The sequence below is a fragment of the Marmota monax genome, unplaced genomic scaffold (assembly GCF_021218885.2).
Source record: "Marmota monax isolate L192 unplaced genomic scaffold, Marmota_monax_Labrador192_F-V1.1 WCK01_AAM20220418_F8-fsc00081, whole genome shotgun sequence".
NCBI classification, from domain to species: domain Eukaryota; kingdom Metazoa; phylum Chordata; class Mammalia; order Rodentia; family Sciuridae; genus Marmota; species Marmota monax.
In genome coordinates this window covers 2844078-2870688 of record NW_026695234.1, presented here as the reverse complement: position 1 = coordinate 2870688, position 26611 = coordinate 2844078, and the positions used below count along the sequence as shown (strand labels likewise).

At 36.7% G+C, this 26611-nt stretch overlaps 1 protein-coding gene across 2 annotated transcripts in view; it reads left to right on the top strand.

The window, feature by feature from the left end:
• The first annotated feature begins 10148 nt into the window (after positions 1–10148).
• Positions 10149–26611, top strand: part of LOC124088837 (tubulin-specific chaperone cofactor E-like protein) — a 138646-nt gene continuing 122183 nt past the window's right edge. Inside the window, exon 1 of one of the 2 annotated variants that reach the window (XM_046438612.2) lies at positions 10149–10329. The gene's annotated coding sequence lies outside the window, so the exon portion shown is untranslated. Of the gene's footprint in view, positions 10330–10695; positions 22535–26611 lie in introns of those variants that run through there. The other variant, XM_058577094.1, reaches the window with a different exon arrangement.

Sequence of the window (26611 nt, the reverse complement as noted above, 5' to 3'; positions counted from 1 at the left end):
CTCTCCTCTCTCTCTCTCTCTCTCTCCCTCTCCCTCTCTCTCTCTCTCTCTCTCTCTCTCACACACACACACACACACACATACACACACTCACACAATTTAAAAAATCTTCATGCAAAAAATTTGAAGACTAAGAAATGTGCTTCATAGATTTTCTTCTTATTTGGTCTTGAGGTTTCTCTCTAAAGAGCGGTCACAAAAGTTAGCCCTGCCTGGATAGAGCTCCAGGAGATTTGGCTATGGATATTGACAGTGTGTTTTTACAGGACATTTCTTCATCCTGAAGAACAGCCAGTGCCTGTGTCTGACCCATGACCAGGTATGCCTCACACAGGAAACTGGCAAATCTCTTGTTGCTCTTGTTTGACATGTGTATAGTTCATTCCTACAAAGATAGGCACTCTCTAGAGTGTCCGAACTAGGAAAGAAATTTGGGTGTGTTGGTCAGGTGAGACAGAAGAAGACAGCACAACAAAACACATGAAAGAAGAGAGGCAGTGTATTACTTACAGATTCCTAAGAGAAGAGGTTATAAAGCTTTCCAGAGTCAACCGGAAATTGGGACATATGTGTTCAACCTGCTGGTAATTGGAGAGGAAGGGAGGGAAGAATAGAGGGGGGGGAGAGAAAGAGAGAGAAAGAGATGGACAGAGGGAGAAAGGGAAAGAGAAAGAGGGAGAGATATTTGTGCATCAAAGCTTTATTAGAGTTCAAAGTGTTACCCAAGCAGATGGGGAATTCTAATTAGTGGATTTAGAGAGCAGGCAATGAGGTCTGTCTGGGCACACCATGACTGGGTGGGAGGCAGAGATCACATTCACATATCTGCATAGTTTGTGTTTTCTCTGGTGATCAGTGGGGCAAGTCAAGTGGGTTGTATCTAGCTGTCCCATAGGGAGGTGGTCACCAGGGGGTTCTTATATAATACAGATTACTGAATCAACCACCTTAAAGAACTGGAGAGAAGTGAAGAACTATAAAGTGTGTCAAAGGTGAATAAGACTTTGTCTAGTATGAGAAAGCTAAACATTTTAAATGAATGTTTAGGCAACATAAAAATTATAGGCATTCACTGCACTTACAAACAGCCCATGGGCCAAAGAAAAGAAAAAATCACAAGTGAAATTAGAAAATATTTTGAACTAAAGAAACACAAAAATATGATACCAAAATTTGTGGGATGCAGCAAAAGTAGTGCTTAGAGGAAAATTCATAGCATTGAATACATATATTAGAAAAGATCTAAAATCAGTCATTTAAATTTTTACCTTAGGAAACTAGAAAAATGAGAGCAAGTTGAACCCAATTTAAGCAATAGAAAGACAAAAATTAGAGCAGAAATCAATGAAATCCAAACAAGAAATTAAGAGAGAAAAATCAATGGAACCAAAAGCTGTTTCTTCTGGTAAGTCTCTAGCTGGGCTCAGAGAAAGAGAAAAAAGATACAAACTACCAATAACAGAAATGAAAGAAGAACAATCATTACAGATTCTATGGTCATTTAAAGAAAAATAAAGGAATATCATGAACTCTATGATCACAAATTTGGTAAGTAGATGAAATGGATCAATTCATGATCTTCCAAAACACACATAAGAAGAAATAGACAATATGAATAGGTATATATATATTTATTAAAGAAATTGAATAGATATTAAATAACCTTCCAAAAGAGAAAGTGCCTAGTCCACATGTGTTAATTGACAAATTCTATCTACCATTTAAAGAAGGAATTATTCCAGTTCTCTATAATCTTTCCAGAGAATAGATGCAGAGGCAATGCTTCCTAAGTCATCCTATGAGGCCGGCATGACCCTAATACCAAACAATGTCATTACAAGAAAAGAAAATCATAGAGCAGCATTTCTAATGAATATAGATTAAAAAGAACTCAAAATATTTACAAATTGGGACTAGAGTTGTGGCTCAGCAGTAGGGTGCACACCTAATGTGTGTGAGGTGCTGAGTTATATCCTCAGCACCACATATGAATAAATAAAAATAATTTAAAAAGATATTGTGTCCACCTACAACTAAAAAAATAAAAATAAAAACAAATATTTATAAATCAAATCCAACAATTTATGAGAAGAATTTTATACCACACTGAAGGAGATATATACTCCAGGCATGCAACACTGGTTCAGCATTCAAAAATTAGTGTAACCCATCACATCAACAGGCTAGAGAAATCAGAAAATATTTAAAAATGAATGAGAACAATAATGTTACTTATCAAAACTGAGGCATACAATTAACACTCTACTTAGAGATGTACAGTTTCAGAAGCATATTTTAGAAAATAAGAAAGGAAAAGAACAATAAATTATACCAAATAATAGCAGAAGGAAGGAAATAATGAAGACAAAGGCAGAAAATAATCAGGAGAAAAATATAACAAGAAGTTCAACAAAACCAATAATCGAGTTTTTCAGAAGAGTAACATAATTGGTGAAGCTAACAGAAAAAGAAAGGCACTAGCAATTAGAGAAATGCAAATCAAAACTACTCTAAAAGATATCATCTCTCTCCAGTCAGAATGGCAGCTATTTGAAAACAAACCACAATAAGTGTTGGCAAGGATGTGGGGAAGACGGCACACTCATACACTGTTGGTGGGACTGCAAATTGGTGCAGCCAGTATGGAAAGCAGTATGGCGATTCCTTGGAAATATGAGAATGGAACCACCATTTGACCCAGCTATCCTTCTCCTCAGTCTATACCCAAAGACTTAAAAATAGCATACTACAGGAACACAGCCACATCAATGTTTTTAGCAGCACAATTCACAATAGCCAGGCTGTGGAGCCAAACTAGATGCCCTTCAGTGGATGAATGGATAAAAAAAAATGTGGTATATATACACAATGGAATTTTACTCAGCAATAAAAGAGAACAAAATCATGGCATTTGCAGGTAAATGGATGGTGTTGGAGAAGACAATGCTAAGTGAAATTAGCCAATCCCCCCAAAAAACAAATGTGGAATGTTTTCTCTGATATAAGGAGGCTGACTCATAGTGGGGTAAGGAAGGGGAGCATGGGAGGAACAGATGAACTCTAGATAGGGCAGAGGGGTGGGAGGGAAAGGGAGGGGGCAGGGGATTAGCAAGGATGGTGGAATGTGATGGATATCATTATCCAAAGTACATGTATGAAGAAAACGAATTGGTGTCAACATACTTTATATACAACCAGAGATATGAAAGATTGTGCTGTATACGTGTAATAAGAATTGTAATGCATTCAGCTGTCATTTTTAAAAAATCAATTATAAAAAGAAAAAAATAAAGGCATGGCACAAGTAACCAGTATTTAGAATAAAAGAATATTAATGTAGAGTCTAAAGATATGATGAACATCATAAACAACTTTATGCCAATAAATTGAAAATTTAGATGGCATGAACAAATTTCTAGAAAAAAATTCAATCTACTAAAATGGACACAAGAAGTAGAAAAAATTGAACAGTTCTATAATTATGAAATAAATTGAATCTGAGCCCTCCCCCTGCCCTCTCCCCCCAGTGCTGGCAATTGAATCCAGGGCCTATATATGCTACGCCAGTGCTCTACTACTGAGCTATACCCCGAACCCTGAATTGAAGCTGTGATTAAAAACTGTCCTATGCATAATCATTAAGACATGTGATTAAAATATTTTCTGTGTTACAAATATAAGCAAATATGTTTTACAAAATGAAAAAAAAACTGTCCTATACAGAAAATTCTGTCAAAATGGTTTCACTAAAGAAATCTAATGATCTTCTAAGGAATTAACAATGTGAATGTTGTAAAAACTTTTTTTTGCAGATAACATAAAGAGATCTGTTTTATTATTGGTCTATGAGACCAACAATTAAAAAAAAACCAGACAAGATCAACAGAAGAAACAACCTAGTCTCTTCATGAAAGAGATTACTAATTGGCCTATAAACATGAAGATACTCAACCTCTTATCAGTAATGAAATTCAAATTAAAACAAAATAAGATATTATTATAAAACCACCATCAGAGTGGTCAAAATTAAAAAGATTGACAGTAACAAGTGTTGAGGAAGATGTGAACTATTGTAACTCCAAAACATTGCTTTCAGGAATGAATATTAGCACAACCATTGTAGAAAACTGTTATGTAATTATCACTTACAGCCACACCATCCAATATGGTGGTTAGTAGCCTTTCTTTTTTTAGTATTTGAAATGTGACTAGCCCAAATTGCTATGAGTATAAAATACACACTGAGTTCTAAAGATTGAATATGCAAAAAGACTGTAAAATATCTACTCAATCATTTTATATCGATGACATTAGTAGAATGAAAATACTTTAAATATATGGATTAATAAAATTGATGATAATATTAATTTTGCTTTTTCAAAATTTCTTTAATGGGGCCACTAGAAAAATTTAAATTTTATGTGTGATTTGACTTATACTGTATTTCTATTGGGCAATGCTGATCTAAAACTATGATCCTCCAGCTTTACTAGGGGGTATATTCTTAATTTAAATGGGTGTAAATGTGCCCTAAAAGTCAAGGACAAGAATGTTCACAGCAGAGTTAGATGTAATAGCTCCAAACTGGAAACAACTCAAATTCCCATCAATAGTGCAATGGATAAATAAGTTATAATATGATTATAATATGAAATACTATTTAGCAACAAAAGTGAATAAACCACAGCTACATACTACAATAGTATTCATGACTCTACAATGTTGTCAAAGAATTCAAATCACTTGATCCCATTTATATAAAACTTATAGAGGTTTTATGGGTTGGATATGTAGCATCTCCCAAAAACTCATGTGAGAGACAATGCAAGAATGTTCAGAGCTGAAGTGATCAGATCATGAAACTGTAATTTAATCAGTGGATTAATCTACTTGAATGGATTAACTGGGTGGTAACTGTAGACAGGTAGGATATGGATGGAAGAAGTAGGTCACTGGTGTCTTGGTGGTTTACATTCTGCCTCTCTGCTTCCTGACTGTCATGTCCTGAGCTGCTTTCCTCAGAATACCTTTCCACCATGGTATTCTGCCTCACGTTTGGCCCAGAGATATGGAGTTGACCAACCCTGGATAGAACCTCTGAAACCATGACCCCAAATAAATTTTTCCTCCTCTAAGTTGTTCTTGTTGGATCCTTTGGTTGCAATGATGAAAAGCTGACAAAAACAAGAGGAGGAATAAGCTACAGTATTAGAAGTTAGAAAGGCAGCTAACTTTGGGGAGAATGGTAGGTGTAGGGACTGAGGGAAATCGGCAATGTTCTGTGACATGAACAGTGGTGGTTACCTGGATGTTCATGACAATTAATTGAACTATACATTATAGAAATTGTGTTCATTTTTCTGCATATGTTATTGTTTCCACTAAAAAATTAAGAAGGGTTAATGAGGCTACTCACAATTTGTTAAATATTATTTTTAAACGCTTTTATTAGTACATTATAGTTATATATACTAATGGGCTTCATTCTGACATAATCATACGTGCATGGAAATTAATTTGCTCCATTTCAGTCCCCAGTGCCTCTGTGTTTCCTCCTTTCCTCCCTCCCACTGTTCCTGTTCCTCAACTGGTCTTCCTTCTATTTATTTATTTATTTATTTATTTATAATTGGTGCTTTATAGGTATATATAAAGGTGGCATTCACTGTGCTATACTTTTACACGTGCATAGCATAATTTTGTCAAATCCATTTCACATTTCCTGCCCTTTCTCCTTTTTCCTTCCTCCTCTCCTACTCAATCTTCTTTTACTCACTGATCTTCCCTCTATTCTTATGAGATCTGCTAACTTCCCCTTTCCCCCCTTATTTTGCTCTAGCTTCCACATATGAGAGGAAACATTCTTCCCTTGATTTTCTCAGTCTGGCTTATTTCACTTAGCATGATGTTCTCTAGTCCCATCCATTTACATACAAATTCCACAGTTTAATTCTTTGAGGAGCACTTAGGCTGGTTCCACAACTTGACTACCATGAATTGTGCTACTATAAACATTGATGTGGCTGGATCCCTACAGTATGCTGATTTTAGATCATTTGGATAAATACCGAGGAGTGGGAAAGCTGAGTCACATGGTGATTCTATTCCTTTTTTTTTTCTTAGGAATTTTCAAACTACTTTCCAAAGTAGTTATTCTAATTTGCAGCCCTACCAACGATGTATGAGTGTAACTCCCCCCACCCATATCCTCACCAACATTTATTATTTTTTGTATTCTTATGATTACCAATCTGACTGGAGTAAGATGGAATCTCAATGTAGTTTTGATTTGCATTTCCCTGAGGGCTAGGAATGTTGAACATTTTTCATATATTTGTTGGCTATTTGTTACAAAATAATTTTAATAAATGTAAGGCCTTCTTGAAAATTAAGCTTGTTGTTAAGCTTAATGCTATCCATGGAAACTGCAGAAAACCAAACTGTTTTTTTGTAGATTGTATTCTGTCCAGTAGGAAATACTGACAACTTTCTAAATAGTATAACTTTCAGTTTAAAATTTAAAAATTGATTAATCACTAAGCTTGGCGTAACAGCCCATTTCCTGAAAAAAAAAATGTGTCAATAATGTTGACAAAAATAAAATACAGAATCTGAAAATGAACAAATTTAAAGGGGTGATGTATTCTACATTTTCCTGGGTCATGATTTCTTTATCAATCTGGTGGAATCTATGATACTTCCTCTTTAAAATACATATGTGTAAAGTATGGATAATAGTAACATATATAATATATTACACATAATTTCAGGTGGTCAATCATGGTAGTTAATTGTAGATAATGGTTTGAGGCCAAAATGTTCAAGAGACACAGCTGGTTAGTGAAACAACCAGAACAGGAATTAAAGTCTTTTAATTTCCCAAACCATCATTCTTTCATGATAAGCAGCTGCCTTTTTCCTTTCCCCGTCTTCCTATCTGTGTACTGACATTCACATTGCACTCTCACAAGATTTTGTCCTTATCCCTTTGTCTACATGGGAAGAGCCTTCAGCTATAAAGTGCAAGACATACAATTATTATAAAATAAGCACTTATTGAGTTAAGAGGACCTGCAAATGTCTGTCTGAAACCTCATAATAGAACTATGTCCCAATGTTACAGGGTTTTTAGGAACTCAGATTTTGATGTCAGACTGATCTAAACATGAATTTGGTCTGTGCCCTTTAGCTGTATATTGCTGGGTCTCACTTGGAAAACCCTATAGTACCAAATATACTTCATAAGAACATTGTGAGGTTAAAGGAAGTAAGTATCTCAAGCAGCATCTGGCACAGTAAATACTCAGAAAGAGGCTATGATTGTCTTTAGGTCATGGTGAACCCTGAATTAGAGAATCAGTTGAGCTTAGAATCTCAGTAAAGATTAGTCAATCAGTCTAGGTGATCCAGGAATTATTCATACATTAATCTCATAGATTCGGCCTTTGATTAACCTATTCCAATGATAGCAAATTCACTAGAACTGACTAAAGCATCTCCAAGTTCTTCCTTATTGTTGTGTTGAATCATATGAAATTGCTGCTTGTTGGTCAAAAAGATCAAATTAGAAACAGTTTTTAATAAAATAACCAGAATTTGCCTTTCTGTTGCTTCCTTTAAATTTTGTTTGATATTTACTTTTTCCTTCCTCTAAATGACAGCACTTTAGAAATAATGGAGAGTCAGTGATGAATCCCATAGATTTAGCTCCTGCCTTCACTGCAGTTCACGTACTCATCAAGAAGTCAACAAGAAAATAAGCAATTATATACAATTTTCCATCTCAAGGAGTAAGAAGAATGTTTCAAGCAAATGGCTTAGTAAGAGGAATTCCTATAGAAATATCATACATGGAGATTTGAGAATATAGAAAAGCATCATCCTGTAGAACTGTGCTCTATCTAATACGACAGCCACCAGTCACACCCAAAATGAGACTAGTGTCATGTGACTGAGGAAATGAAATTCTAACTTAGTTTAAATTTGAATAGCCCCATATGACTAATGAGGCTATCAAATCAAATGGACAGAGGCAAGAGACAAGGCTGGGAAATCAGCAGGGTCTATCTAGGTTATAAAGAACTTTGAGAAGCAAGTTAAAGATTGTGGATTTTATCCTAAGTGCCACAGGGAATCTTGGAAGGGTTTTAAGCTCCAGGGAGTTGCATAATCAGATACAAATTTAGAAAGATAATTCTGGCTGTCTTGGGGATATGGACAGGAGACAGGTAGAGACATTGATCTTGTCTTTAGGAGTTTGCTCTCTTAGGGGAGAGATGGGTACAAAAGAGAAAAATGACTAAAGGATATTTCAAAGAAACAAATGCATAACCAATCACACCCTGTCACATTCAGTACTCATGTATGTATTTATATACCTTGCATGTATTATTTGTTAACAGTAATGACTTGCCTGTAGCGGTGACACATACCTATAATCCCAGCAGTTCAGAAGGCTAAAGCAGGAGGATTGTAAGTTCAAAGCCAGCCTCAGCAAAAGCGAGGTGCTAAGCAACTCAGTGAGACCCGGCCTCTAAATAAAATACAAAACAGGGCTGGGGATGTGGCTCAGTGGTTGGGCTTCCCTGAGTTCAATCCCCAGTTACATCCTGCCAAAAAAACCCCTAATGATTTATAGTTCTTCCTAATTCTTCACAAGGCATCTAGACTTTTAGGCATTTTGGGGTGTCCTCAAAGGTCTCTAAGATGACAAGTAAGTCTGTCAACAGAATAACCAGGTAATCCCCCCAGTTCTTTCTCCTCTCTGTATATTTCACTCTGATTTTCTCATTTTTCCGGGGCTACTTTTGGCTATGGCCATGTCACTGATCCCAGTGGACCCAAAGTCATTAATTCTTAAGGTGACAGAAAGATACTTTATCCTTTGCAGAAGGAGGAGGAAAGCACTCCATGTGAGCCATGTCAGCCAAATTGCTTGGTTCATCCTCCCCTCTATCAGAGCGGTTTTCTTTAGCTAGTTCCTTCTGGATTTACTTTCCCCTCTCAACCCTTGTAAGCCCTACCTACCAGGTAAGACAAAGCAAAACAAGGTTCAAAGCAAGTCCTCAGGAACTGGTGATAGTAAGAGGCCATTGGGCCTCCCTGAAGAATTTTGTTTTCCCTCTCCAGGATGCATGTCACATTCCCCCACCACCTCACTAACACACACCACAGAAAAACACACACATCTATGAATGTATATATTCCTCTTCAACATGTTGACATGTTGACATGTCCGTACAAGGCTGAGTTCTCATCAGGATCAGACAGCATCATTCCTATTCTATGAATGATCCTATAGAAGAAATGTATAAGAAAGTATGCAATCAACCACATCCCAACAGTCAGATATAATGTGTATGGAGCTGAAGCAATAACATGTCATAATGGGAAGTGTATGTTCTTTGATGTCAGCCTGATCTGCATTCATATCTCAGCCTGGTCATTTTTACTAACTGCAAGGTCTTAGGCAAATACTTATCTTCTGAACTTCAGTTTTCAATTCGATAACATATTCTTTGGAGAGTTGTAAAAATCAAAAGTTGCATATGTGCACTGGCTGTAGCCATAAGGTGCTAAACAAATGAAAGCTGTGATTACTACATTGGTGTTGGAAGCTTTAGGTGCCACAGGTATGGGAAGAGGACACAGAAGTTCAGACTGCCCCACATCTTGCCACACCATGATGCTTAAGAGCATGGGATCTTATGATACTACAGTCAGGTCTCTTCTGGTATGGATGAGGCCACTAAAGCCAGAAAGAGGAAATGACTCTATCAGTGTCATTGAGTTCATTAGTGCCAAAGCCAGGCCAAGATTCCAGGTGGGTGTGGAGAGGTTCAGTCCAAAGCTCCTTTCTAAAGGAGGCTCTGCTCTGACCTGCCCCCATTCATTCGGGAGTGACAATCTGTACTCTTTTGCACCTGGGGGTGTCCCTTCCCTCGTGGAAGGGAGAGGGAAGAGCAGGAGGAGGTAGGGTGTGTTTTTGCTGAAGCTCTGGCCCTGACAGGCATCTCTGTCGCCATGGCAACCCTGGCTTGGTTGGGAGGACCTGCTCCTCCAGCGCCCCCTCCCATTCACGCAGCGGACGTGACACGTGCGGCGGGGTCACGTGTTGTTGTTGGGCCGGGAAAGCTGCTTCCGGGTCAATGCAGGACACCGGGCTCCGGCGACCAGAGTGGGGGACGAGGTGAAGCGGAGCCGGGCCCGGGCCCGCCGGGAGCAAGCCGGAGGCTGAGCGGCGGCGGTGACGGCGGTGGCCGGGAGGGGGGAGGAGAGGCACAGCCCGAGGAGCCGCCGCAGCAGCTCCCCCGCCTCCCGGGCTGAGGGGTGAGTGAGCCCGGCCCGCCGGCTCCGCCGGGCTCTCGAGGCCGGGGCGCTCCCCTCCGGAGCCCGGGCGTGGACGGCCACTCCTGGGGGCGCAGTGAGAGGAAGCTCGGGGGGCACTCGGGTCGAGCGGCGTTGCCGGGGCAGCTGGGGGGTGGGAGGCCTGCCCCGGGGCTCGGCGGACTGCGGGGCCTGCTGGGCTCGGGCGGAGCGGGAGGGGCCTGGGCGGGGAGCAGAGGCCGGTCCCAGGTGGGAGGGGACGTGTGCCGAGCCCCCGAGGTCCGGAGAGAATCCTGGCTGCTCAGTGTGCCCCGAGGCCTGAAGCCTGGGGAGATGCCCCTACCTGGTAGGAGACAGACTTGTCTGAGACTGCCGGGGGTCTAGGAAACTTGTCTCTGAACTACAGAATTAAAGAAAAAGAAAAAAAAAAAAATAGAGGACGTGTCCCGAGGGAGGTTTGCTGGGAAAGGGCGGCCATCCCTAGGCTCCTGGTGCACCAGGCCCGACCCTTCCAGGGACTGATAAAAGGATGTGGTAGTTTAACCAGGGCTTTTGGTAGAATATATTTGCCCCAAGTTGGGAGATTCCGAGATTGAGGGGGGTGGAATCAAGTGGAGGCTGGCAGGAGCGAACCCTGACCTGGGATCTTGCAGGGACTAACGATGTTTGGAGCTTCTTGTTTTGAGAATGGGAATACAGAGTTCTAGGTCCTTTACTAGGAAGGCATTCCACAGTATCTTTTCCTGGGACATAGTGATGGCAGCAGTTATAGTTGAAAGTTGGTTGAAAGAGTTGAACTGTTTACAGTCAGTGCAGGAAGGAGGAGCTTTACTCTGAAGGTTGCTAAGCTACAGGGAGCTTGTAGGCACCATCTCGGGCTGTTTGGGAAAGCTGAGAATGCATTCAGTGCCCAGTAAAGACTTAGCAGGGGTTTGTCCCTGTTCTCTTCATGCTGCCATGGAGCTCTTATATTGGTTTCCACGGATTCATCTTGAGCCAGGAGAGTTTGAATAAGTGCTGAAGACTAAGAAAACACTCAGTCTTTGGGTCCTGAGACATTAGACTGGATATCTGGGGTGGTATTTTTCAAATTTAGTTTATTTCCTTTAAATAAAAAAAAAATTATACCTCACAGTGCATTTTACATTGTGATCTAGTACATATCTACATATGATTTTAAAGTAATTCAACCTTTACCCTTATTACGTGTGCATTCCGGTAATTTCTATTCCATTTTCTTTCATTTAGAAACATACTGACTGAAATCCACCAAATTGATTTATGGGTCTCCACTTGCAGATTGAAAAGTTATGTTTATAAGGCACATTTCTTGATTAGTCAGTGTCTCCATATTCTGCGCTTTTAGAGAACAAAGATGATTCCAAGATGAGTTTTGGGGACAGGGGTAGGGCTGCCAGGTATAAATGTTTGCTTCAGTTAGTTAGATGTTTATAACATATAACATATTTGATCCCTGTTTCTTGAAGTATTACAATCATAATATTTGACATATCAGTGTTTCCCAATCATTCGACAAAATTGTGTCTGTGCCTCTTAATTTTCTCTGTCCTTTGCTGCATCTGAGAAATATGAGAGGCCTAGTTTCATTTAGCCACTTTGCTCCTAGTCATAGTTAAGGAAGTTTTATTTCACTGCTACCATTATAAAGATACACTGTTTTGCTTTTCTGTTACTTAAAAACATCTTGAATCTTCTTACTCTAGTAATTGTTATGTTTTATACTTTTTGCTCTATATTTAAATGTATAAAGTTCATGGCTTTAGTATATTTCATAAACTTAGGAATTACTTTGAATCATTTAACTACAAAACTGATTTTTTTGTTTGTAAAATAGGTTAGACCCTTATGAAAAACAGTATTAATTCATAATAAACATTAATGAGTGTTGGGGAACAAAGTTAGAGATCTTTTCCTTTGAAAAGTTCTCACACAGCCTCTTCTGCATTGTCAAATGATACCTTGCCTAATTTTAATAGGTAAATGTATGGGATATGTATTTGACTAGCTTAATAATGTTACTTTCAGTTGACGACGAGTTCATATTATTTGGAACCAAAGGCACATTAATCTGGAAAGAATTGCTCACATTAAATTTTATCAGTGGGGACACATTCTTGACTTGATGCCTTATGAAAGCTTTCTATTGTCTTCAAACTTTGTGGGTGATAAAATATATCTTTCTTTTTAACTCTTGACTATGTCTTGGTTGTGGAGGAGAGACTTTATGTTGGTATGAATCAAACATTTCAGAAAATTATCTCTTTTAATCAGGTAAATATTTGTTTTAAAATATAGCTTTAAAGAATGTTTAAAAAAGATTGTCTTTTTTGGTAGGTGTTTGGAACATTAAGGAAGATCTCATTGATTTCATTTTCTGGGAATCGTGTGTACGTGTCAATAAACAATGTGGAGAACTTATTCTGAGTGATTGTGTTTTTTTTTTTTTTCATTTGTTCATTTTGTTTTTTAGTTTTCAGTTTTCCTTTTGACTTTTAGACATACAGCAGGCTCTTTTCCCCTTGTAATCTTTGCTTCCACAGTATTGTGGCTTTGGAAATCAGACACTTAATATTTATCAGAATTGTGTAAAATGGGATTGTGTTGCTTTGAATGATGTTTTAAATACACATAAAATACTTATTTTCCCCTTAGTGTTTAAACTATATGACGTGTATTTTGGCTATTTAGACCTAATTATTCATTTCATAGTCCTGGGCTATGTTTTAAATAAGTGAGTTCTTGATATATTTTGGACCTATTCTGCAATGTAAGAAAAAGTTCTGAAAAGTAATGTGAAATTGACAGTGTTACAATTTGGGTTTAATAGGTGAAGAAATCATTTTAGCTGTGACTGTTGCCTTTGTCCTACATGTGTTTAGACATTAAGATTTACCATTACTCCCTTTTTCAGCCTACCCTGTTCTGATTTATGTTTTTTGCGGATCAGTACAGTAATAGCCCAACAATTCCCATTGTCTGTATTCTAATGCTACTTGATTTCACATAGCTTCATGAGAGTATTCTTCCAGAGAATATTGCTGTGATTACTTCATTTTTCTCCTCAAAAACCATTAGTGCCTTTCAGTGCCAGCAATACATAAAGCCCATACTGTTTAGGTTGTTGTTGAGGACCCTCTGCAGCTTTTCTCAATTTTTTTCCTGACATTCCATTTCCAAAAAACAGATCCTCTTCCTACCAAGGTCTCTAATCATTATATCTTGCTTGGTATATAACAAAGTGTGTTCCCTTTCTTTGTGAAATCCTGTTTATCCTCATTTCATTAAGATGACCCTCTTCTAAAATAGGTTAGACTCTTATAAAAACAGTATTAATTTATAGTAAACATTAATGAATGTTGGGGAACAAAGTTAGAGACCTTTTCCTTTGAAAGGTTGTCACACAGTCTTCTGCATTGTCAAATGGTACCTTGCCTAATATTTAATAAGTAAGTGTATAGGATATGTATTTGACTAGTTTAATAATGTTACTTTCAGTTGAAGATGAGTTCATATTATTTGGAACCAAAGGCACATTAATCTGGAAAGAATTGCTCACATTAAATTTTATCAGTGGGGTCACATTCTTGAGGTCTAACCTTTTTTAAGTCTTTCTTGATTGTATTGTTTGTGTGCCTTATTTTTACCTCTTTTAGATCATAAATATCTGGAGGTGACAGGGTTCAAATATCTTTGATTCTTGAGGACATCTAGCATAGGGTCTATTGGAACATAGGTCATAGACCTAGTGAATCAGAATAACTAGACTTACTAAAAATGCATATCCCTGAGTACTGCCCTGGACTTATAGAAACTTAATCTCTGGTGGCACCTAGGACTCTATATTTTAGCAAACTGCCCAGGTGACTCTTCTGTTCAATAAAATTTAAAAATCACTGATTAGCATGATGCCTTAAATGATAATAGGTACACACACTTGACTTTTGAGCAAGTGAAGTTAATGAATTGAGCAATATCATAGTTCAGGATGGTTTAATTTTAAGGCTTTGAAGTCAGCCTAGACTTGATTCCTGTGACTGTAACCTCACTGTACTTCTATTTTCCAACCTGTAAAACAGGATTAATAGTATTTCTTATGAGGGTGTTGTTGGAATTAAATGAGATGGTACATGCAAAAGCAACATAGCACATAACACGCAGTAGGCGCTCAGTAGATTTTTATCTGCTGCTGTTATGATGATGACCACTAGCATCAGTGTCATCACGGTAATGAGATATGGGTTGCAAGAATAGGTTCTAGGTCAGTCATTGTTAAAAAGCAGATGGTTCATATGGTTTCCAGAAGTCAGGCTTGCAATGTTTTCCGTTTTGGGTTAGTAGATCATGGGTGTGTGTGCTGTTTAAAGTCATAAAGGTGTTTTTGCCTCCTTTCTTCCTTCCTTCCTTTTTTGTTTCTTTTCCTTTTTGGGCATTGGGAATTGAACCCGGAATCACTTTACCACTGAGCTATATCCCCAGTGCTTTTTTATTTTTTGAGACAGTGTTTGGGTAAGTTGTTAGGGCCTCACTAAGTTGCTGACACTGGCTTCAAACTTGTGATCCTCCTGCCTCAGTCTCTCAAGTCTCTGGGATTGTAGGCATGTGCCTTTGCACCTGGCTAGGTGTTTGGTCTTTTTGAGAAAGGTTGGTATTAAATTAGAATGTTATTTTCCCTTAGTTTTACCACTGCTCAAAGAATAAAATGCAAACTTCCAGAGGACATAGGTCCTTACCATCTGGCCTAGCCAGTCCCCTCCAACAGCTCTCCACATCATCTACAGTATGTTTCTATCTTTATCTTGCATTTCTTTCGCTTAGTTGTACCTGTATATGTGTTTTCCTCCACTTTTTCATCTAACAGATTTCCACTGTTGTCCTAAGTCTCAGTTCTACATGTGACTGACCTTCCGTGTTCTCAATATGCTTTGTCTACACTTACAATGCATTACCTTTGTGTACATTTGCCTTCTCAGGAATAGGATTTAGTTGTGGCATATATTATATCCCCAGTATGTTGTCAATAATTAGTCCACCTGTACTAGAGGGAGAGGATGTTGGTATTTGCCTTCTGTCAGCTCCCATATTTGTCTGGACTTTGCCATTTTCAGCTTTCACAATAGTAATTACAACTTATGCTAGACACTAGATGATTTCATTTAAAAAACTTTGTTTCATTTAATTTTCACATTAACCTTATGAAATAGCTATTGATACCTTTATTTTATAAATAAGGGAACAGGCATAGACAGGTAAGTAACTTGGAGAAATTACACAGCAACCATAATGAACCTGGAATTAATCAAAGCTCACGCTTTTAACTGCAATGCTATTCTAAAAAGGTGATTTAAGCAGGTGACACATTTCTGAAATCAAGAGATTGTGGCTGTATGAAACTTTTATTGTTAATTTACTAATCATTCTTAGAAATGTGATGTGTTAAGTGCTCTCACAAAAAGGATTGTTTAAAACTATTCTCTGGATAATGCCTTTCCAGTGATTTTCCAAAATTTTTCTTTCTCCCCAGTCTGCCACACTACTTCATGTCTATTAAATAAAATTTACCTTTTCATTCATCCAACAAACACTTGTCCAGTGTACACTAAACTGGACTGATGGGTTCCTGGTTTTGTGGAACTCAAATTCTGGTGGAGAGGGACCTTAAATACCAAATGAATGGATCATGGTTCGAACTTCGAAGAAAGAATGAAGCGATAATGAGTGATAGATAGTGGCAGTGGTGCCATTTTTGATTAGGTGATCAGAGGCAGACTTTGAGAAGGTGACATTTGGGTTTACATTTGAGACTCATGCTGAATTGAAGCAACTCTGCCAAGAGCCAGGAAAGGGGGAAATTAGCTTGGCAAGTTTGAGAAGTAGAAAGCCAGGGAGTCTGAAGCCTTGTGAGCTAGGAAAAGTGTGGAAGGAGGAAAAGATTAGAGAGATCAGATAAATTGAAGACTATGCTAGAGATTGGATTTTATTCTAAATGGGAAAGGAAGCCATTGAATTTAAAAAAGACACAATTTAACTTAAATTTTGAAAAGACGACTTGGCTGCTTTGTGGAGAATGAATTGTACAAGTTAGGAGAGACCAGGGAGGGGGCTGTTGCAGCAGTCCTGGCTTGGACTAGAGCAAAGTAAGAGAAGGAAAGAATGGGAGGAATTGGGATGTTTTAGATGTGTTGATGGGTCTGCCTGATAATCACATGGGAGTGTGAGAGAAAAAGAGGGATCAGATGTAATTTCTGAGATGGGAGTGAGCATAGGAGGAGCAGATTTGGAGAGGGACTGAGTTCTGTTTGTGTCCCCTGTGTGCCTCTCCTGATGTACACCTTCAACCTGAAAGGATGCCACTGTTCTCAGTTTTGTGTTATTATTTTCTGACTTTTCTTTATAGTTTTATTTTTTATTAAATATTTATCTGACCCTAAATTAAATTAGAAGATGGAAGATTAATTATCATTTAATTTTAAATTTAAAAATTTAAACTCTCAGTATAAATGGAATTGCGTATATTCTTGTGATTAATTATTTCACCCATTCAGCATTGCTTTTTAAATCATTCATGTTGATGAGGAAACAAGCTTAATGAACTACCAATTGTTTGTTTTATGAATATGTTGTAATATATGCAATCACTGTTTCTTAAATGTAAGGGGTTTTTACCCCAGGATTTCTGCAATTTCAAACAAAGCTATTATCAGCATTCTTGTCCTTATCTCCTGGTGCACATTTACAAGTTCCAATATCGGTCATGCTGAGAGTAGAATTGCTGTATGAGAGAGTATGTGCGTCTTCAACTCAAGACATGTTGTTTTCCAAAGTGTCTTCAAATTTATACTCTAGTAGTGTGAGAGTTCCTGTTCTTCCACATCCTAACACTTGGTATTGTCAGAGTCATTAAAGTTTTGCTAACTTATTTGAAATAATACATCACTACTTTAATTTTTGTCTCTGAACATTACTGAAATCGGGCATCTTTTACATATATTTAATAGCCATTTCAGTGTTATTATCTATTAAATATTTATGTTTATTGTCCATTTTCCTTTGAGCTTTCACCTTTTGAAATTATTTTTAAGAGTTCTTCTTACTATGCTGCAAGTGCCCCTCCTTCATAGGTGTGTTGCAAATGCCCTCCGCTCCCGTTTCTGTCTTATGTCTTATGTTTTTAATGTCTGATCAAAAGTTTTTCATTTTACTGACCAACTCCCTTTATAGATTTTAAAAACGTTTTGATTATTAAAAAGTGATTATAGTCATAGTATTGGTATTTAATTTATGGATAAATGTTTGAGTATAACATAAAGTTGTATAAGGGCACATACTTTTTCAAAAGGTTAGTCCCCTTATTCATTTATTAACATTTCTTCTCATGAACATTGGTAAAGGATTCAAAGAAAAAGATAAGTGAAGATTATATATGTCATAAATCAAATCTCCCACTAAATTCACTTATGGAGGCTTGGCTACTTCATTCTTCACTCATGGTTTAAAATCCTCAAGTGAATTTTCTGCATTAATTTCATGCGGGTGCCCGAGATTAGAACTGGAAATTTTGGACTTGGCCTAATACATTTTTTTCTATACCATCTACTTTATTTCTTTATTTTTTATAAATATTTCTATAGTAAAATAACCATTTTAAAATTTACCATTTTAACTATTTAGTTCAGTGGCATTAAGTATGTACACGTTGTTATACAACCATCACCACAATCCCAGAATTTTTTCATTTTTCCAAACTGAAACTCAGTATCCATTAATCTCCATTCCCCACTCCCCACCTTCTTGGCAACCAACCTTGGTACTTTCTGTCTCCATGAATTTGACTACTTTGTTTTAAACTCGTGTAAGTACAGTTATACAGTATTTGTCCTTTTGTGTCTAGCTTATTTCCTTTAGTATAATGTCAAATATGTTATAACTTATGTCAGATTTTCCTCATTTTAAAAGTTGAATAATATTCCATTGTGTGTATGTATGACATTTTGCTTAGCCCTTTACGTACTGATGGACACTTGGATTTTTTTTTCTACCTTTTGGCTATTGTGAATAATGGTGTAACTATCTGTTCTACTTGCTTTTGATTCTTTTGGGTATAGTCCCAGAAGTATAATTGCTGAATTAAATAGTAATTCTATGTTTGATTGCAGAGTTTATTAATAAATACAGTTTTTATATTTTATAAAATGTATTTGCTATGAACAATAGAAGTGACTAGAAAACCTATCATTAGGACATATACTAATTTCCAATTATGTGCAAAGTTCCAGTCTATGATAGATACAAAGAAGTGTTAGGATATGTATGATTCTTATTGTCAAAAAACTGTCTGGTCTGAGGATACAAATAAACACATGAAAATTACATCACAATGCATGACTTTAATAATGTGCAGTATCTGGGCCAAAAATGAAAAGATGACAGGCCAATATGTGATTATTTGCCCACTGAATATTTTAGGTAGTAGCTACCATGAGCTCAGCTAAAAGGAAACATCTTTAAGGCAAGAGGTATCTGAAAAAGTCTCATCTCTCAAGTATATTTTGAATGGGATGTTGCAGTATACATAAAATTCAGATAGGCAGAGAGATACTGGTGAGATCTTCTGTGTAAGGAGGCATGCCATAAATATCAGATATTTTATTTTGTGATGACTCATTAAGTTGGCATTAATTAGCATAGTCCCCGGCCCTTAAAACAAATGAGACCAAATCTATTTAACAAAAATCACAAGTCTTCTCACCCTACATTCAGCTGCTATATTCACTGGATATTGATGGTAGTAATAATAGGATTAGTAGATGCAACAGTAAACTAGTATTCTGTGCTTTCTTGTGCTAAATACTTTTTGCCTATATTTTCTCCTTTCATTCTCCAGTTAGGAACCATTCATTATCCTTCCTGTGGATGAGGAAATGGAGACCTGAAAAACTTCAGTAACTTACCCACTGTCACACACAGTAGTGGAATCAGTCAGGATTTACTTCCAGACATTTTAGATCCAGAATCAGCACTTATTATTGTTGGGCATATTATGCCATTAGCAGTAAATGTGGAAGGGATTAGTAACTTTTTTTTTATGCGTAAACTTTCATAGCCTTTCTGGATAACTGATGTTTTAACATCTGGAATCCCTGGTTATTAGCTAGAGTGGTTGGTAATCACCTCTAGAAAGCAGAGTGATAAACTAATAGTTTGTTGATAATGAGACTTGCCTTAACATGGTGGCTTCTGTAGAGCAGAGATAGTAGGGTAATCCATTCTGTAAACAGCTAGATAATGACCTTAAATTTGTGTGTTCACAGCTGAAAGAAAATGTACATGTAGTTTTCTTCTGATGAAACCTAATCCATTTAAGAAAAAAAAAATTCATTGCCTTGCGGAAAGACAAAAAAAGTTGAGAATAATTTCGCCCCCTTTTGTAACTAGATTAGGCAGTAGAAATGCTTCTTAGTTTTTTGGCTATAATGATTTTCATACATTTTAATAAGTTATACTTCTAGAATTTATGGGGGTCTATATGCTGTTGGTATGAAATTTTTGTTCGTTTTTGTGGTGCTGGGGATTGAACCCAGGGCCTTGTGCTTGGGAAGCAAACACTTTGCCAACTGAGCTATATCCCCAGCCTGAAATGTTTCATTTTTAATAAAGACAGCAGGACTAAACAGATTAGAGATGTGGAGAGCATAATATAGCATGCTGATTGGGCCATAGAAAACTGAGCAAGTGCCCTCAGTTTCCTCTCCTGTAAACAGTGGCAGTTTGTCTCTTTAAGAGAGTGGTTGTGGAAAATGACTAGGCTTTAAAATGATTGTTAATCTCAGGGTGGAGATACTTGGTTTGGAAACATCACTTCAAGAGTAAATGTGTCTAATTCTGCTTTGCATAAGTAAAACAACAAAGCCTTGGAATTTTTCCAAATCAAATCTGGGCCAAATAGAAAGGTAAGGGTAAATGTTAATTTATGAAGGAGTTGAGTGTGGGTTGGGGGAAGCTGTTGAAGTAAAGGGTGTTGTGAATGTTAAGTCATTTTTGTTGTGATTGTTGTGTCTGCTATGTGTTTTTGCTCTATATTTCAGAATCCCTAATTTAGCAGGGATATGGACAATTGGCTTAAGACGACAATTTTGGACAATGAAAATCATATGTGTTTAGAAACATTTTCACACAAAGAAATACTTCAGTATAAATAGCAGTGTTTAACTTTTTTTCTCAAATTTCTAATAAAATAATTAAGGTCTTGGGTTGAAGCCTTTAGATTAGAATTTCAGGTGCTCTGTTTTTGTACAGTGGACTGCGAGCTTGGGAGTAGCTGAATTTGCTAATGTGCAATTGTAGATGAGAAAACTTTGTCTCTTTGTCCAGTGTTCAATGTGCCTTAAATGTAGTATAATTCTTTACTAGAAGTCATTGACAGCTCTGAGGCTATATTTGTCACTGATGATGTCATTAATGCAATGAAATTAAGAATTTTGGGTAGAAACTCCACTGTTTTTGATACTTTCAAGAAGTATGGTGCCATGGTAGGAAAAGATAGTAGTAGTCTCCGATCAATAAGAATGATCAGGAAGAGTCTGAACTCACATTTCATCTGAAGTGTTGGTTTTTTAAATTACTTTTAATTTTCTACCAGGAAAAGTTGATGTGCCACATTATTACACTTAAATGCCATGTAGTATACAGTTGAGAAAGAGACTTTGAGAAACAGGGTGGTCCTTAGGATGTGAAATCATGGTGGCCTGGTGTGTTATGATAATGAATTTTATCAGCTAGACTTGTTTTGCACTTGGAATGCTAAAAGTTAAGTTAGTGAATTGGCTAACTATAATCATACAGAATAGTTTCAAAAGATTTGTTTTCCTTCTTACCTAAAGGAGACATCCACTTGGATACATTACGTAATGCTCAAGGGCAGTAACTGAAATAGAATTGCAGGTTCTTTATAATACATAATTCAGCTTACTAATGAAATACTTTACAAACTTTCAAAATAGATGGATAGTTATTAATATGAAGGTTTGTCACAAGCTGTATAGGAAAAAACAGATGATAAAACTATATATCTAAAAACAACAATCTGTATAAAATTAAGTGTATCTACATAGCCTGGAAAGAGTGGTTTGGAAGGGTGTACACCATAAGGTGCTTCCTCATGCTCAGTGACCTTGCTAAATCTGTTACTGATGTCTCCGGGTATAGCTGTGGCTCTAAATATGCTTTAGACATGAAAGCTGTTGGTAACACTTATTTATATCCTTAGCTAATAAAAAGGGATACTACATGATGGGGGGTTACAGGTTTTGCTGTAGTTATTGCTTGCATATATTCACTTGGAAATTTTTGAAAACTCATTGGATGTTGTATTTTTTAAAAGCAAATACTTAGAAAGCAGTTGATTAACAGAACTTTATATATTGATTTATTTAATCTTTCTTGGAGGGAAAATATATAACATATACTTTTCCTGAGTTATTCTGTTTTATTGGGGATACACTTATGCTGAGGATCAGAAATGCTTATTTAGAAAACAAAAATTCCAATTACCTAAATGTACAAGTATCTTTCAGGGTTTGGGTCTAATGGGGAATCATTCAAAAACAAAGGTTTCTTTGGATGAGGTTAAAAGAGGAGTCTACAAAGTGAAAGTTAAATGGGCTAAAACAAAAGAAAAAACCAAATTTCTCTCCCCACACACCAAAACAAACAAAAAACAGAAAGACACGAAAGTTAGTAATCCTAAGAGATTCTTTGATTTAATTCATCATGTTTCCAAAAGTTTAATCATATTTTATATTTTATATATGTATCATCTGGTATATTTCCTTCTAGATTGTTGATGTCCTGAGGACAGGGTTTGGATTTTATTCATTCTCCCTTTCTTCAGGATTAGCACAGTGTTTGGATTCAGCATCTGGTACATGCTTGTTCAGCTGAAGTAAGCTCTGTGAGATCGCATATTTTGTACATAAATGAATGGGCGAATAAGCCAAATTGGGATCAGTTGGTAAAATACAGAAAGAAATGGCAGATATATAATACTAAATGTATTTGTTGACTATATTTTTTATTAAACAATTGGTAAATAATCTCATTCTCAGATTGTTTTGTGAAGGAAACAGACACCTAAGTACAGAAAAAAAAAAATCACTGACATGAAGTATCATCTCAACAAAGGAACCTAAAGGTGAAATTGTGGAGCCTGTAGACAAAATGTTTAACCTGTTTTGTTTACAAATATTATTGGCAAAAGATTGGCAGGCAGCTTTTTGAGTGTAGTTTTTTTCACCCTACTCTGATGAATAGATAAGATTGATTCGTTGTATGTAAATGAAACTGAAAGTAATATTAAACTACTTGAGAATATTTTCCTTTTATAGAAACTATGAATACTCTTTTGAAGATTTAGCCTCATCCTAAATTAATGACGTTTGAATTATTGTTGTTTCTTTTCCAAACTGTAAATCAGTTCCCAACTGTCTTCTCTTCTACTATATTGAAATCTGCAGAATGGCTTCCTGATGCTTGAAGCCCAGCTCTGTTCCTTGTTAGTCTCCACAGTCTGAGGTGACCCAAGGCCTGAACCTCTTAAGGCATCACCCCTCTTGATGTGGCTATAGACAGAAAATTTTGGATAAAATTGGTAGCTTTTGTTGACACATTTAACTTGGTGTGCAAAGACAAACTGCAGCCTGAGGGTATTCTTCCAGCTCTTTGTGTACAATCCATAGTGGAGCTTTTGCTTTGTCCTTGTTAAAGCCATGGTAAAGAATAGTAGAACACAGAATCTTCCCTGTTCATCTCAGCCCTTCCTCTTAGTTTCATTCTAGTTTGGTTTTGAGGCTTGGGTGTGTTTTGTTTCTGCTTGCTTTTACTTTCCTCATTCTGTTTTACAAAATTATCTCTGTTTGGCCATCCATTTTATTTTCTACTTTCTTCTTCCCCAGTTCCTTTAAAAATTTTTATAATGTTGTATATTCTACATACAAAAATTCCAAGTTGGAATTGTTTGCATAAAAACTTTACAATAATGAGGAAATAAAAAATTGTGTAACAAAATATTGTGGCATTTCCAGATACAATATTTTCCATTGTGAAAAGATGAGTTATGAATATGGTGAGTTCAAGGTTTCAAAGGGTAGACATTGAAAAACGAATCTTTCTACCCTTCTTCTTCATTTCTTTTCTCTGGAGTCAGCTGTTGGTACTACTTTTACTCATTTCTATTTTTTCACTCTGGAGATAGTCTAGATATATATACAATCCAGTAAATCTATTTTTATAAGATTTAAAATTTATATTTTGGCATTCTGTGGCATAGTATTTATATCTCTTGGGAGTTGTAAGTGAGGCTGGTAGTATTTATACTTTATGAAATACACTACTGCACATTGTTTCCTTGTGAAATGTTGATGTTGCATGAGACCACGAGGTTGGATCTAGTATATCTTCCAGTGTTAGTGTCCAGACGTGGCCTATTTCTGTTTTCAGTTGTGTTGAGTATCATACTAATTTTGATCTACCCTTTTAGTGGGAACATAAAATATAAATTGTTTGATAGCAATTGAGGGTACTTAGGAAGCTGAATGTTCTGTTCTGATATTTATCCACCTGGCAAAAGTGCCCTGAGCACTTTATCCTCCAATTTGTACTTTATCCTGATTTTTTCCAAGCACTTTACAAGAGGATATTATAGTCAGGATCTTGAGACACAATGGATTTGAGATTTTCACAGGCACACTCCACATTTTGTTAATGGAACCAAGCAGCATCACCCAAGATTCCTGGCTCCTTGGCTTTAAGCACCAATTCAGAACATTTTACAAATGCATTAGAACTCTGCCAACTATAGAGGTAGACTGATGAAATTTGACACCTGCTATTTCCAAAAAGTCATAGATTATCCCCTATACCTAAAAAAACTTTTAAAACGCTCTGGTTAAAGGATTTTTTTCTACCCTATATTTCCTTATTTTTCAGTCTTCTTGGTTTTCAGCCCTCCTTCCCCACCTATTGTTCCTCTTCAAACTGCCCCAAAAGATAGATTAGATTTATATTACCAATCCATTTTGCAGCCATAACATTCTAATTCAAAATCCACCTATCTAAGACTGCATCATCTTTATTACAGGAAAACTAGTGCAGTAGAGTATTCTGGAAAAGAACCAGCAAAGGCACCTGGTGTCGCTCTTCAGTCTTAAGAATAATAATTTAAAAAAAAAATCCAGGCTATTTGGAAGAATTATTCAAGTATGGGGCTGGATGTTTTGTTTTCTGCCATGAGGGAAAAAAATTTTAAGTACCCATGCTTGCTTGATTGAACCCAGTGGTGTTTAATCACTGAGCCACATCCCCAGCCCTTTTAAAAATATTTTATTTAGAGACAGGGTCTCGGTAAGTTGCTTAGGGCCTGATTAAGTTGCTGAGACTGGCTTTGAACTCTTGATCCTCATGCCTCAGCCGCCCATGCCACATTGTAGACTCTCAATTTGTCTATAATTCAATTGTGTTTAAGACTATTGCCCTTGAATTATGTAGTGCAGTGGTTCTGAATTCTACAGATAATAGATGCTACTTAAACACAGTGACCATTATTTTGATAGAGTTCACCTTCCCCACACGTTTTTTTTTGAATTGCCAATTGTATGAAAGATAGCAATGTAACTTCTTTGATGTTTTTGTTAAACAGTTTGTACAGATTCTGTTGGCATTCAACTTGAGACAAGGCCTTTGATAAGAGCTCTGGTGCTTGTTCCAAGTGGCATAAGATATGCTTTATGTTGTCTGCTGTTGGTGGTGATATGTTTACTTTTTAAAAGATCAGCCTGAAGGTTCCCAAAGCATAAGATGAACACAACCCAAGCTCAAAAGTTGACACCATGAATATTAGGATAGAGAGCGCTCCTATGCAAATATTTACTATTTTATGTAGATAGAAATAACTATCTGGCACTCCAATTGTCTCTACCCCTAAGCTTACAAATGAAGATTTTTAAACAGAAGACTGTCCTGTATTTTCAAGGTGACTTGTGATATACTCAATTATGAAATGTATTCTGTAGTCTAATCTTTGGTAAGTTATAGAGATGAAACTTTGTTCAGTGAATGGACACATGCTCCATGAGCATCCATTGTGTTCTAACTATTTGAGAACTGATTTCACACAGTTGTTGTGGGAATGGTCTTGATAGTGGTCTAAGAGATATGCCAAACTTAATGACTATATTAACTCATGCTTTTTAAAAACTTCTTGTGGCAAATCTGAGAGGAAGGTTGAGACCATCCATGGGTGAAAAAGATAAAGTAGAAAGGTTAGCTAACTAGCGTAAGTGTACCCAGCTAGTGAGAGAACATAAGTTTCCTATGTCCATATGCTTTCTACTTTACCATAACTTTCGCTTAAAATTAATAGCATTTGTATTTAGAGCTTTACAATAGCCCTTTAATCCAAATAATGTATTTATATATTTTAGGGCTCCACACCAACCCTGTAATATGAATAGTGTAGACGTTAATATTTTATAGATATAGATGTTTGAGTCCCAGAGAGAAATACTTGACTTGCTTGATGATACAAAACTATTAAGTAGTGAAATCTGAGTGGGGTTTAAATCTGCTCCCCATCCTGAATTCTCTGCTTTTTCCACTTGGCACCCTGGAGGCAAGTGATTTTAATAACTCAGCATTCATCAGCTCTTACTATGCATAGTATGCTGCATCTGATGCTATGAATCAATACTGAAAGAATTAGAATTGCACAGTTTCACTCCCCTTTATAATTAAAGTTGGAGTTAGGATGATAACATGAGAAATACGTAGTGTTCAGTATAATTAAACTATGCAAGTACAAGTAAACCAGTGCATCCATAGTGAAGTAAATCTGTCTCCAGTAATGGTAAACAATTTGAAGAATATCTGACTGGTATCAAACCATTCTCTGAGAGAAACTTTTAAATGTTCATTCCTGTTGGTTTCTTCCAGGGAAAAGTATCAGTAGTCCTCCTTAGTCTCTCTGTAAGCCACTCTTGAAATCTACAACAATGTTCAGGTCTCTCCTATTTTGAGAGAAAACTTGTGACAGTTGTGTCTGATTCCCTCCTCTATTTTGTGCCTGCCAAGCTTACTATCCCGTCTTCCTTCTCCTTTTCTCATTAAAGTCCTCAAAATATTGGCTGTATATGCTGCTCTTCTGTTGTTCCTTTTCTTTTTCTTCATGACTTTGCTGCTTCTGCGTGTCCTTTAAATATCATTGATTCCCATGTTC